We start from the raw sequence: 13,399 nt of genomic DNA, 5'->3' as shown, positions 1-13,399 counted from the left end.
CCAAAACCAGCTACACTCTTTTCCTCTGGCATTTGGTTCTTGTGTCTATGTCTGGATATACGCTGTGATGGATGTTGGAGCTTAGTAGTTATGGAATCTAATAGGGAACAGGTTTTTGGGGAGTTGCTTGCTGACTCCTTCTATCATACGGATTATTTTGAGGAAGCTATTAAGACTGGGTTAGATTTATTCTCTTATGGACAATGCCATTGTCAAAACTGGACTGAAACGGTTTGGCTACAGAAGCAGCTAGTTTTGGTGCACAGTTCTTCAACACCACAGCGTGGATGTAAAGGGACCTATCGTCTTTGCAGGCAGTGCACTCGGTCACTGTTCAATATCATGAAGTGAACTGAATTGGCTGGGTAATACAGAAAGAAGCAGGGTGAGATTGTCCACTGAGTACTTTCGAAGATGCCAAGCACTTCAGTCTTGTTGCTTCCACATGGTTGGGTTCCACCATGGTTGATGGCATGTTCAGAATTTCTTCCTACTGTTACCTGGCTGGGAGGCCATCACCATTCATGACTGGATAGAGTAGGGCTAGAGAGCTTCTCCTCTGAACTGTTTGTAGGGCTGTTTAGCTCGAACTACAGCCTGCTAGTTTTGATGATCACTGTACAGGCGGACCTGTTTGCTATGTTTCACTCATTCAGAGGAAGGCTTGGTGCTGCTTCTGGCAAACTAATTGACACTTCTCAGTAAAGTAGGGCTGGTATATAATCATGCTACTGCTGGTGGCCCACAGTGCCTGATGGACTTTTGGGCTGTTCGCTTGGTCTTTAGTCTGTCCTACCTAGTGGTAGTGCTGCACTAAATGATGAAGGATGTGCTCACTGTGGAGTGGAGACTTCTGCCTTCCCAAGGATTTTTCAGTGCTCATTGGTACTAGTATTAAAAGACAGGTTAGTGAGGACAAGGCGGATTCCCTCATCACCACTCTAACAGCTGTGCTCTTCAGAGCTCAAATATTGGTAGCGTACTGAGTCACTTTTAGTGCTGGACATTGAAGTCCCCCATGCCGAGTACATTCTATGCCCTTGCTTCATTGAAGCAGAGGACATTGAGTTGGGGAGAGGGAGAAAAGGTCAGCGACAGCCGGATGGATATTTAATTCACTCAAGAATGTTTAATGAGACAGTTCCTTTGAAATATCCAATAATGCTCAGATTTTATTTCTTTATCAAGTAATGTATCTGCTGCAAGGAATCTGTCATGTTCCTGACCTATCCAGTTGGTCTTGTGAATTTTGGCAAAGTTGCGTCTTTGAGGCACCCCATCACATGCAGATCTCAATATTCATTGTGCAGCAGGTACATGGGGTGTCCAAGCAATCTGAGTTGGAACAGAAAAACATGAATATAACTGAAGCTGCTTAAACTGATTGGGATTCCACCCCCCCCCCCCCCCCCTCCTTTCCCCCGAATGACTGTAAATGGAGAAGTTTAGTTACAGATGAGCTAGTTCTGTCCTCACTCCTGACATTCACACCTACTAAATGCTTTATAGGAGGAGTCACTAAATAACAATAAAAGTCATTTGAACTTGCACAGCAAGTAGCTGTTCTGGAACAGGAAGGCCCCCCATGCAGATAACTCCACCCAGACCAGGGATTAATCGCAATCAGGGTCAGAGTAAAGGTGTTTTAATTGATTTGAATACATTATTCTGTTTTAATTTCTCTATGCCCAGTGTCTGCGTGTAGTGCTGTAAATATGGTCACTCAGCAGTAAAGCTGGTTTGAAGGTTATCGCCTGAAGTTGGAAAATTAGAGCAATCACTCGTCAGTATTTGAATACCTGAGCCAGGCAGGGTCATGGTATTCCAGGGTAGTAAGGATTGACCATCCAGCTTGGTTTATTGGGACCCAAAAGCTGGAGAGTTGTTCTCACTCAGCTTGAAGATGGTGGTCCTAGCAGGACAAATAGTGGGGTGCTTGCTCCCTCTTCCCTTTCCTCTGAAACTCCCTCCAATTTCAAATCCACCTAAAGCTCTTTCTCTCTTCCAACTCTGCCTTTCCCTTTTTCTCTCCTCCTATTGGTGGGCAAGGTCCAAATAGGATCTCTTCTGCCTTATTAAATATTTTGAAGCTCCCACTGTCAGGTTCCATCCAACCAGAATTAGAGTCAGACACAGTGTGTGAAGCACCTTTTTAAATATAGAATGTGACGGGAAGTATGAGCGCTCTCCCTGGCTTTCCCCAGATGCTGGGGAGCAGTTGGCTGGCAGCAGCCCTTACAGATTTGTGCTACCCACGCACCACTAGACAGTCGAATCGTTTGGCGCATAACATGTCAACAGTCCACAAGCCTCGGCTGAGCTTGGAGCTGACCATACAGTCACATTTACGATCACAGTGACCAGTCCATGGGAGATCGTAGAGCACAGTAGCTGGTCTTTCCATTCTCTACTGCTCTCTAACTATTCGCTCGCGCGCTCTCTCTCTCTCTCTTCCCCCTCCCTCCCCCCCACCTGTCTGTTGACTTTCCGTCCTCTCAGTCCCTACTGTTTGTCCCCCTCATGCGCATGCGTGCTCACTCTCTTGCTCTCGTCGCTTTCTTTCACATCTGACTTCTCTTGATTCTCGCTCTCTCTCTTTCTATCCAATCACTTGCTTTCTACCTGTCTCGCCCGCATGCTCTCTCCCTGTCCTCCCCGCCTTCTCTGTCCATCGTATGCTCTCTCTCGTTGTCCCTTCTCTCTCGCGCTCTGGCTGTCCCCCACTTTCCTGCTCCCTGCTTTCTCTTCTGTATCAAAAAGTTCCCTGATTAAACATTGCAATTCTGAATGAGGCCCCCCCAAAATTTTTATTTCCCATGATTAGGCTTTATGTCCTCAAAGGGACAAAGGACAGATTACTTTAAAAAGCTTCAGTTTGACAGAATAACACCATGCTCCTGTCATTCAAAATAGCAGATCCACCAACACCACAAGAGGTTAGCTACTAATGAAAGGTGAAGTGCATTTTTTAAAATTGTTACAGGAGCCAATAACTTGCCTAATCGCAGGCCAAAGAGCATTAAACTCTCCTGCTTTGAGAGACCAGCAGCAGTATGCTATGGTCCAACCAATGGGTATTGTGTTGCTCCCATGTCAGACTGTAGCCAGTGTTTATTCTCTTTTTTTTAAGCCTCATTCGGATCCTTGGTCTCTACCTTAATTTCTGTAATTTATCAATTTGTGTTTAAGATCAAAAATGGAATGAAACGGCATGTTTTCTTATGGTTGGGTTTGCCTGATTCACTGAGGTTTTGTCGGTTGAAGCCACCTTTTATCGTATTTGGTTTGGCTGCCTATCAGGTGAGACCAAACTCTGTTCTTACCAGTCACCCACTACTAACAGTCCAAGATTGAATTGTTTGTTTAGCCTCTGTCATGTGTCACTATCACTTAATGATATGTCAGCCCTTCTGACTACTGTCTCCAAGTCACAGTTTGCTGTATTTAGTCTAATCCTAATCTGCTTTCTCTGTTATATCAGGAGCTGGTCACTGGAGAAACATCCAGTTAATTGGCACAACATCTACTTCACAGGCTGTGAGGGGAAGCTGTGGCTCCCGACTGCTGGTGTTGACCCAATGTTACTCCTGTCAGAAACTATCAAATATTTCTCATTCCACACGGCCAAAGCTCCAGCTGACCCTCAAAAAGTGCAATTATCCAGGTCATCAGATACTTGCAGGGAGAGTGAGTGAGTTCAGGGAATGATGAGGAAGCATTCAGATATCACACTAACGGGACAGTGCTCCTCAGAGACAGGGCAGAGACATGTTCAGTGTCATTGCCGAACAGTCAAGCAACCTGCTTAGAAATTAGTAACCACTCAATCAATGAGTCATTAGCCAGATCACTTGGTCTGCTGGGTCATTTGGTTAATGATGAGTCCAGTCTTGGTTAACAGTTAAACTGTATGTGATTGAGTGGCACCTGGATTTTGGAAGGACAGATTGGATGACCTCTGGTTCACAACTGATTGGGTTTGTGACAATTTAATGAATGGTTTGATATCCTGGAACAGCAGGGGAGAATTTCACACTGTATTGGCCAGTCCTGTAAAATCCAAAGGTTTTACTGAGATGGTAAAAAGCATCACTAAACTTTTGTCCTTTGTTGGTATTTCTGGTTGACCATGTCGATGCATTTGTTGAAAAGTATTGAAAAGAGCTTGTACTTCATAGATTCCCTCTATCCCCTAGTAATCCAATTCTGGAGGCCGAAGGTACGGCAGGTCCTGCTTTTGTCTGGTAAGACTGCTCACTATTCCAGGATCATCCTGGCAAAGATTCACTAGATTGGTTCCTGGGATGTGAGGCTGAGTAAATTAGGCTTATATTCACTGGAGTTTAGAAGAATGAAAGGTGATCTCATTGAAACATACAAGATTCTGCAGGTGCTTGACTGGGTAGATACTGAAGTTGTTTCCTCTGACTGGGGAATCTAGAACACGAGAACACAGTTTCAGGGTGATCATATAGGCCTAAGATGAGAATTTTTATTAATGCAAAATATGCTATATAAATATAAATTATTTCCTTATACAGCACAGGTTAGATTCAGGGTAAAGCTCTCCTTATGCCGTCCCATCAAACACACCTAGAGCAGGTACAGCCCAGGTTAGGTACAGCGTAGAGTTACCTTTACAATGTTCTACCCAGATTGAGGGAACACAGAAGACTGGTGTATTGCCACACCTCTATTTCCTACTCTAATGCTTCTTGAGACGGTTACCAAACTTTGTCCCATGGCACCTTCCCCTGCAACTGCAGGAGGTGTAATATCTGCCCATTTACCTCCTCTCTCCTCACTATCCCAGGCCCCAAACACTCCTTTCAGGTGAAGCAGTGATTTACTTGTACTTCTTTCGATGTAGTATACTGTATTCGCTGCTCACAATGTGGTCTCCTCTACATTGGGGAGACCAAGCGCAGACTGGGTGACCGCTTTGCGGAACATCTCTGCTTAGTCCGCAAGCAGGACCCTGACCTTCCAGTTGCTTGCCATTTCAACATTCCCCCCCTGCTCTCATGCTCACATCTCTGTCCTGGGATTGCTGAAGTGTTCCAGTGAACATCAACGCAAGCTCGAGGAACAGCATCTCATCTGCTGATTAGGCACACTACATTGAGTTCAATAATTTCAGAGCATGACAGCCCCCCCCATTTTACTTTCATTTTTAGTTATTATTTTTTTCTTTTTTACATTTTTTACAATCTTTTTTTTTGCATTTATTTCATTTCATCTTAGTTTGTTCAGTTTGCTTACCCACTTTTTTTTTCAGGTTTGCGCTTGCTGCTGTTCAATATTCAGTCCGTTAACACCTAATCTGTACTAATGCTTTGTCTTTCAACACACCATTAACATATTGTTTGCCTTTGCTCCATGACCTTTTGGTCAGCTATGTGGCCTTGTCCAATCTACACCTTCTCCTTTGTTATCTGTTGCCCCACCCCCACCTCACTTGCTTATAACCTGTGACTTTTCTAATATTTATCAGTTCCGAAGAAGGGTCACTGACCCGAAACGTTAACTCTGCTTCTCTTTTCACGGATGCTGCCAGACCTGCTGAGTGGTTCCAGCATTTCTTGTTTTTATACCAAACTTTGTGGTCTTGTAAAAACATTAACATCTGATTGCTAAACTGGCAGGCTATCGATGCAAAGGTTTCTGAATTTCCCATTTCTGTTCGGAACAATGGATTCCAGTTTTTCTAAATGGAGTCAGCCTCTGCTTCATCACTAACTCAATGAAGAGAAAGGACTGACGAGTGCAATTAATAGATAGAATAGGTAGGTCCTATTGATATCGATGTCTAGAAGGTCAGGATGCATAAACTTACTTGCAACAAAGCAAGGATTACTAACTAAACGCAATCTGAGGCAGTCGCTTATACTTTAAAGAAATCAAAGTACAATAAAGCAAAGTTGCTTACATTTTACAACTGAAATATAGCAGTATAAATAGGGGTCAGATAACAGTATAAATAGGGTCAGGTTGCAGTATAAAGCACCAGATGGTTTCCATCCCAGCATTTTCAAAGAGTAGGTCAGAACATTGTTGATGTCCTAACTATAATCTTCCAAACTTCTATCAGTTCAGGAACTGTTCCTTTAGATTGAAAAATTGCGCATTACAGTCTACTATTTAAGAAAGGTGACAGAAGGAAACCATGCAATTGTAGGCCGGTGAGCCTTACGTCAGTGGTAGGGAAATTATTAGAGAGGATTCTTCGGGACAGGATTTACTCCCATTTGGAAACAAATGAACTTATTAGCGAGAGGCAGCATGGTTTTGTGAAGGGGAGGTTGTGTCTCACTAATTTAATTGAGTTTTTTGAGGAAGTGACAAAGATGATTGATGAAGGAAGGGCAGTGGATGTTATCTATATGGACTTCAGTAAAGCCTTTGACAAGGTCCCTCATGGCAGACTGGTACAAAAGGTGAAGTCACACGGGATCAGAGGTGAGCTGGCAAGATGGATACAGAACTGGCTCAATCATAGAAGAGGCATAAGGTAGCAGTGGAAGGGTGCTTTTCTGAATGGAGGGATGTGACTAGTAGTGTTCCGCAGGGATCAGTGCTGGGACCTTTGCTCTTTGTAGTATATATAAATGATTTGGAGGAAAATGTAGCTGCTCTGATTAGTAAGTTTGCGGATGACACAAAGGTTGGTGGAGTTGCGGATAGTGATGAGGGTTGTCCGAGGATACAGCAGGATATAGATCGGTTGGAGACTTGGGTGGAGAAATGGCAGATGGAGTTTAATCCGGACAAATGTGAGGTAATGCATTTTGGAAGGTCTAATGCAGGTGGGAAGTATACAGTAACTGGCAGAACCCTTAGGAGTATTGACAGGCAGAGAGATATGGGCGTCAAGTCCACAGGTCACTGAAAGTGGCAACGCAGGTGGATAAGGTAGTCAAGAAGGCACATGGCATGCTTGCCTTCATCGGTCGGGGCATAGAGTATAAAAATTGGCAAGTCATGCTGCAGCTGTACAGAACTTTAATTAGGCCAGACTTAGAATATTGCGTGCAATTCTGGTCGCCACACTACCAGAAGGATGTGGATACTTTGGAGAGGGTACAGAAGAGGTTTACCGGGATGTTGCCTGGTCTGGAGGGCATTAGCTATGAGGAGAGGTTGGATAAACTCGGATTGTTTTCACTGGAACGACGGAGGTGGAGGGGCGACATGATGGAGGTTTACGAAGTTATGAGCGGCATGGACAGAGTGGATAGTCAGAAGCTTTCTCCCAGGGTGGAAGAGTCAGTTACTAGGGGGCAGAGGTTTAAGGTGCGAGGGGCAAAGTTTAGAGGGGATGTGCGAGGCAAGTTCTTTACAGAGGGTGGTGAGTGCCTGGGACTTGCTGCCGGGGGGGGTGGTGGAAGCAGGTACAATAGCGACGTTTAAGAGGCATTTTGACAAATACATGAATAGGATGGGAATAGAGGGATACGGTCCCCGGAAGTGCAGAAGGTGTTATTTCGGCAGGCATCAAGATCGGCACAGGCTTGATGGGATGAATGGCCTGTTCCTGTGCTGTTCTGTTCTTTGTTCTTTATGGACCAGTTAGCTTAACATCTGTTGTCGGGTAATTGCTAGAATGTATAATTAAGGGTAGGGTGACTGTGTTACCATCTCAGTAGAGACCAGTAACATTTTTTAAAAATTCAAACTCCCAGGTAATAACAGAATTACACCACGCAATTTTATGTTTTAAACAAAAACCTTTACTGTGCAAGAGTTAAACAAGGCAAGGACTACTAACTAAACGCAATCTTAGGTAGTCACTTATACTTTAAAGAAATCAAAGTACAAAAAAGCACAGTTGCTTACATTTTACAACTGAAATCCTGAAATCAACCTTCCCCTTTCCACTCTCCACCCAGAAAATCAATGGCTACTTATGCAAGGTTATGCTCTTTTCCTGGGAACAGCTCCAAAGATTTCCACAGCTCTCTTGAGGTATGAGATTTCTCGGGTCTTCCACTAATTCGGTCAGATTAATTCCTTTTAAATCTCCTTCACCCCCTGATGTTTGTCATAGAGTTATACAGCACAAAAACAGGCCCTTCAGCCCATCGTGTCTGTACCGGCCATCAAGCAGCTAACTATTTGTGAACTCCCAATTGAAGTAGAGGTGTCACTGACGGTCACGCGTAGCGACATCAAAAACAGGAAACACTCCCTGATTCCTGAAGTCCGTTCGCTTCGGGATTCAATTGCTGTAATCCACTGTCTGTTAGTTTTCTCTTTCACTACATTCTTTCTGATCCCAGCCTGGCGACACCCAGAACCCTAACTGCCTTCTGGACGAATCCTCTAGTCAAAACCCCCCAGAATTCCAACCAAGGCTCCTCCATGAATCACTTATTTCTATGGTAACAGAAGACCTTTGAAGTGTAAATACTGGTCTGGCACCTTCTGAATTCGAGTTTCAATCACCTTATATTTACAAGTTTTATTTCCCCAAAACTAAAAGTGAACTCTAAATAATATAAACCATGAAACTAGATGATTGTAACACCTGCTCCCATGGAAAAATGAAAGTGCTTCATCAACATGATGTTTTCATTGTACCAATTTAAAGTAACTTATAAAGGCTATGGACTTCAATCTCAATCTTCTCACATATAATACACAGTATTACCCCCACATAGTTCAATCAACATTCAAATATCCAAAATTGTGTGATCCCATGTCCTTTACAAGAGATGATAGGATTTAAATAGATGGAAAGAATATTTTCAGTATTGTCGTAAGCAAATGTACTTGCAAGTCTCTGAGGACAGTTGAGTCATTTTAAAAAAAACGTTACACTCTAGATAGCGCATCGGCAATTATGTTGCTTTTCCCTGCAGCGTGAACAATACTTAGGTTGAATGGGCGCAGCATCAAACTCGAGCAAAGCAACCGAAGATTATTTATGCGGAATTTTTCCAAAAATGCTGGTGGAGTACAGTACTGTGTGTGTAGACTAGAGTCCTGACCGTGATGATTTTATATTTTTTGTATAAATACTGTATATATTTTATAATAATCACTCAGGACCTTCCTGGTCTCTGCATCTCAGCTGCTCACTGGATAAACTTGCAGCAAGTATTTCAACCTGTAAAGCAGGGGGTCTAGATAATGTATAATATTGTCTGAGCCTTCGGGGAATTGCTGTGTTTATTTTAAGCAATACAGATACAGGTACAGTGTGGCACAACCTGTCTGGGCACAATTCCATGGGTTTTTGTTTAACTCGTGACCAAATCGCTGTTTTTGTGGCTCCAATCTTCATCATTTTAAACAACCTTTCAAGTCCAACTACAGTTTTTGTTGCTTATCTGCACAAACTGAAAAAGTGAAAAACTGATTTGGAATCGGAAGGTAGGTAAAGTGAACATTCCGGAGGTCGGGTCGGGCGCGGGAAAAAATGGAAAGACTCTGGCCAGGTTGGGCTCGGGTCCGATGTGGTTCTGCTGGGTTTGGGTCCGTTTTTTTTTCTAGACCCGAGCAGGCCTTTGGTTAATGGAGCAACTACTGTGCTGGGACAACCTTCCTGTCGAACCCACACAGTCCAAGGAACTGCAGTATTTCTCATTTTGTTTTAGGCACAGAAAAGTACATAATTGCTTGAACTTGTCTCATGACATGTCACAAATAAGTGACTTTGGCCTTGGCAAGTTCACTTTTTGCCAAATTTATCACCAAATCAGCTTTTTGTCATTATCAAATAGTGCACTTAGGTGTTCTGCATGTCCTTCCCAAATGTTACTGTAGACCAATAGATCATCGATTATATGCAACACAATTATGAAATCTAGCAATAACTAGGTTTGTCAATCTTTGAAAGGTAGCATAACTTTACATTGATACAGGCTGTATGGGGTTACAAAAAGAGATTTATTTGGCTTGATCTGTTCGTGGAACTTGCCAATAACCTTTTAGCAAATCGATCTTGCTAACAAAGTCTTGAGTTTCCAACTGTATCGATGCAACACTCAAGATGGTTTATTGGATAAGAATCATCCTTTGTTGCACCATTAACTTTTTGATCAATGCACAATTGCTGTGATCCGTCAAGTTTTGGTGGTAATGTGACTAGAGAACTCCAACTACTTTGGTTCAATGATATTGTCCAGCATAAATTTAATTTCCCCTCTGACTTGAGCCAATTTTTCAAGGTTGAATTGGTAAGGGTTTTGTTTGATGGGTGTAACATTTCCCATATCATACAGAGCTGAAGAAGTTTGCCCTGATCTATCTTTACACCCTGACTCATATTCTTTTAGTAGCTAGGCTATGTCACCCCGAAACGTCTCTAGAAGACGGTGTAATATTCTATCTGAATTCTTTAACACCTCTGTATTGGCTAATTTTATTACTGGGTGTTGGATTTGAGTCTCTGACTCGTTGTTTGAACCCTTGTGTATTCATAACACCATTTTCCTTCCTTACTACCTGGAAGATGCTCACTGGTTGACTCGCCTCCTTATTCTAATACTGTTTCACCTTTTTATATTACATGCTAGTAGATTTTCCCTTCTTTCCGGGGGTACTGATTGTATAGTTTACCTCATTGCGTTTCTTTTTAATAGAAGGTCCACTAAACTTACCTTTGCTGGGTGAACCCCTGAAGGCTAACAGAACTAGTACTTTATCCCCAGCTTTAAAAGTTTGAGTTTCAGTTGTCTTATCTACTCATTTTTTTCATTACGTGTTAGGAAACCTTAAGATGTTCCTGAGTTACTGCACATGCTTTTGACTGTCTTTCTTGAAACTTGGACATGTAGTCTGAGAGTATTTCCTTCTTCCTGCGCTATGAATTTCTCTTGAATGAATTTAAGTGGTCCCGTTATATCATGTCCATAGACTAACTCAAAGGGACTGAAACCAGTTGACTCATTAGGTGCTTCTCTAATGGCAAATAATAAAAATGAAATTCCCTTACCCCAGTCCTCAGGATATTCAAGACAATAAGCTCTAATCATAGTATTTGAGGTCTGATGGCATCTTTCCAATGCCCCCTGTGATTGGATGGTATGCAGATAATTTAAGCTGCTTTACTCCTAAGCTGCACATCGTCTCCTGGAATGCTCGGGTCATAAAATTTGATCCTTATTCAGACTGACCCTCTCTGGGTAACCCATACTTAGTGAAAAACTGAATTAACACTTTGATTACTACCTTTGCAGTAATCTTTCTTAAGGGTATTGCCTCTGGGAACTGAGTAGACAACTCCATGAAAGTTAAAAGATATTGATGCCCTGTTTTGGTTTTGGGTCGGGGTCCCAAATAATCCACTAGAACCCTACTGAATGGTTGATCAAAAATGGGTATAGGGACCAATGGAGCTGGTTTAAATTGATGACTGGGGCTTCCCAACCATTTGACATGGGTGACGTGTCTTGCAAAATTCAGCCACATCTCCATGCAATCCTGGCCAATAAAAGTACTTCATTACTTTAGCCTGAGCCTGTCTTATTCCAAAGTGACTTGCCATTGGAATCTCATGGGCAATTCTGAGTTTCCCTGTGATAATCAGGAGGGACAGCAATTTGCTGGGCTACTGTCTACTCCTTTTTTTGCTGGTCTCTGATGAGGTCTCCACTTCCTCGTTAATGTCCTTTTTTAGATAATACCATTCAGGAACCTTTTCTGATTCTTCCTCAGAGAATATGCTGTTGGAGACAATCTCTGCAATCCAGGATCTGCCTGTTGGGCCTGAATCAAGGAAGATTGCCAAAATAAGTCAGCCCTGCTATTTTCAAGGTCTTTATGCTCATTCAAATTCTTGAAAAAAGTCCTAGCTAACTGAACACCCGAATCACCCTTCCTATCAATAGATTCTGCTTCATCCTGTCTAGCTTTACGAGCCTAGGATCTAGTTACCATGCAATCTGGGAACAATCCAGGATGTTCCCCCTGCAAAATCTCAGTTTCCTTCACTTCAATAGCTCTCTCAAAACTCTCGGAGATGCTAATACTCTCAAACCTACCAAACCATTTCCCAGTATAAAATCCATCCCTTCAATAATTGCCCCTAGTGTAGGTAAGTGGTAGGGAATATGGGATTAATGTAGGAGGGGATGTGGTAGGGAATATGGGATTAATGTAGGAGGGGATGTGGTAGGGAATATGGGATTAATGTAGGATTATTATAAATAAGTGGTTGGTTGGCACAGACTTGGTCGGCTGATGGGCCTGTTGCAGCGCTGTCACTCTCTCGCTCCCTCCCTCCCTCCATCCCTCCCTCACTCCCTCTATAATAGGCAAAGTAGGAACAACTCCCACAGTAACAACTCCATTTACTAAGTTACAAGTTCACACCTCCTATGAATACACCCTAGCACTTTTTCATCAAACCATCTAGAAGACAAATCGTATCATCAGCCACCATCAATATTCCAGTATCCCTCAGAATATTTATGTGTTTACTTGTTGGAGGAGAAAGGGAATACTGGGGCAGCACAGTGGTGCAGTGGTTAGCACTGCAGCCTCGCAGCTCCAGTGACCCGGGTTCAATTCTGGGTACTGCCTGTGCGGAGTTTGCAAGTTCTCCCTGTGACCGCGTGGGTTTTCGCCGGGTGCTCCGGTTTCCTCCCATAGCCAAAGACTTGCAGGTTGATAGGTAAATTGGCCATTATAAATTGCCCCTCGTATAGGTAGGTGGTAGGGGAATTGTGGGGATGTGGTAGGAATATGGGATTAATGTAGGATTAGTATAAATGAGTGGTTGGTGGTCGGCACAGACTCTGGGCCGAAGGGCCTGTTTCAATGCTGTATGTCTAAATAAATATAAATACTTCTCCCTTAGAGACAAAACCTTCACTAATCTGGCTCACTTCATTAGTACCCAGGGAAGTATCCCTTTGATTATCACGTGCATCCACCCCTCTAGTCAGTTCTGAGGGAAACATTTTGCAATTGTACTATTACTGTATTATCACCCATTTTCTCTTCTGATATAATCTTTTCTGAAAACTTCTTGGGTATTGCGATAATTACCATTGATTTACCTTTTATCTTCCAACAATGTGCTTTTACTTCCCGTGGCTTATGCCAGGAACAGCTTCTGCCTTCTCCCTAAAGCATTTCGGTGATAGTGATCACAAATCCCTGACCTTTACTATAGTCATGGAGAGGGATAGGAACAGACAGGATGGGAAAATATTTAATTGGGGGAGGGGAAATTACAATGCAATTAGGCAGGAACTGGGGAGCTTAAATTGGGAACAGATGTTCTCAGGGAAATGCACAACAGAAATGTGGAGGTTGTTTAGGGAGCACTTGCTGCGACTGCTGGATAGGTTTGTCCTGATGAGGCAAGGAAGGGATGGTAGGGTGAAGGAACCTTGGATGACGAAATGTGGAACAGCTAGTCAAGAGGAAGAAGGAAGCTTACTTAAGG

This window comes from Heterodontus francisci, chromosome 18 (assembly GCF_036365525.1).
Source record: "Heterodontus francisci isolate sHetFra1 chromosome 18, sHetFra1.hap1, whole genome shotgun sequence".
In the NCBI taxonomy this organism is placed as follows: domain Eukaryota; kingdom Metazoa; phylum Chordata; class Chondrichthyes; order Heterodontiformes; family Heterodontidae; genus Heterodontus; species Heterodontus francisci.
This window is presented reverse-complemented; position numbering follows the sequence as displayed.